The following is a 2,022-nucleotide window of genomic DNA, read 5'->3' on the forward strand; positions in this document are numbered from 1 at the left end:
TATAGCCTGGAAATGGTGGTGGTGTGAATGCCTACCTGTATGCTACATCATTAGTTTTACTTTCAGACTGTAACACGCCAATTGTATGATTATTCTGACTGCTGGCTAATCCACTTAGCTTCAACTGATTTTTTCCCATACTGAGAGGCTTCGATAACATCACAATAACAACCTCATAACAACACTCCTGCATGGAAGCAATAAAAAGCTGCTGGACCCAAATTGGATCGCTGCTTTCAGGATTGATTGAATGTTAGCTTACCTATGTGTACCTAAAGCAATACCAAATAAAAACATGTTGCTCATTTGTTTTGATTAGTAGAGCATCAGTGAATTATATGTGTCCTTCCCAAGAAATCAGGCTTAACGAATTAATTCTAAATGAAAGCATTACACATTTAGTTCATATCTCAATTTCTGGTTGTCTTCTGTACTGCATTTCCATATACTGTATAATGTCATCACAACAAACTCCTCAAAATCTGTCATAGACGTTTCCTTTATCCCTGCAAGCACATTGTTTTGCAGGAAATAACAGTACAATCAACCTCTCTTCTTTTAGATAGAAAGAAGAGATAACAGGATATCTAGTTTGAGGAAGGTTTTAAACAGTATATTCCCCTGTGAAAGAATTTGGATTTGAAAAACAGGAATGAAATTAATTAAAATAATGATGTGAAACATGACAAGTTTGGAATGTCAAAACAAACATTACTCAGGGATTTAGCTGATTTGATTTGCCTAAATCTAAAACTGCCTACAAATCTTTTATTGGATTATAAGACAATAGTCAGAAATATTTTCATATTGAAATGATCACATATGAAATTTAAGTGCCAGCCATACTATAAAACCAATCTTATGAACTACCAATATTATCACTGTTCCCTCAAGTATACTGTTACAAATGTTTGCTTGCGTTTTATGCTTCACTTTGGAAAATGCAGATATTCAAATGATTCTATATTTTGTAATAATACATAAACCAGATGTTTAAACTGGAATGCTAAAAAGGGTTTCAATGATATTTGCTACCATGTAGGTCAGTTGAAAAAGTAACTCAGATGATTCCAATAATGGATTTTTTCACCTGTAGAGCAAACTGTATTGTGTCAGATCTTCTGGAAATGTCAACTGTGGTGACAGAACAAGGCTAACTCCTGAAAATGAATAGCAACCCACCTTTCTAAAGGTCAGTCAAAGAAAATTCAGGTAGACCTATAAGGAGAAGTAGTAGGAAAAAAAGCAAGAGGGGGAATAATGAAGATGATGACTTTCATTTCATTCTGTATTTGAAGAAGAGGCTGATGATAAAATCTATTTTATTTATGTAGCCTAAACACCTACAGTACAGTGTGTGGGTTAAAATTTTTAACTTCCAGGCAAAGTTCATATTTTTCAATCTGAATCCCATGGTTAAAAATTAAAATATGCCACAAGTGAAAGATTTCAGCTAAACCTTTTTCTAGTCCAAGTATACAAATAATTAAATATGTACTTACAAAAAAAGGCTTCCAAGCTCAAAGTAAAATGCATGTGGCAGGGAAAAAGCCAATCTGTCTCCCTGCACTGGGTCTGGGAATCCATGTGAAAATTTTAAGTATGTGAGCTTAATTGATTGCTCAGCCCCAAACCCCGTATATAAAAATACTTTCATTTGCAATGGCTGCCGACCAGGAAGGATGAATGAAAGAGATGCTGTCCGAGCAACACTGTTAAAAAAAGAAAAGAAAAAAAAGTGCTGAAAAGAGTGCAGAGCTGTCCAGGTGCTGAAGCTGGACAAACAGCGTGTCACTACGGGCAGAAGCTTGCTAGCCTACCCCAACATGATACTCCGCGGCTTTGTTTTCGTATAGCAGTTTTGGTTTGTGTTCTCCTTGGCACTTACCTATGTTTTATGTAGGCAGATTTACTAAGACAGGTTTTTCCCTGAAAACCCAGTCAAATAAAGTCACCCACTCGCTGGGACGAGGGCTGCCCCGGTTGTCAGTTAGCCAGTGGTCATTCAGTGCCTAAGGCCCC

This window comes from Polyodon spathula, chromosome 23, assembly GCF_017654505.1.
Source record: "Polyodon spathula isolate WHYD16114869_AA chromosome 23, ASM1765450v1, whole genome shotgun sequence".
Classification (NCBI taxonomy): Eukaryota; Metazoa; Chordata; class Actinopteri; order Acipenseriformes; family Polyodontidae; genus Polyodon; species Polyodon spathula.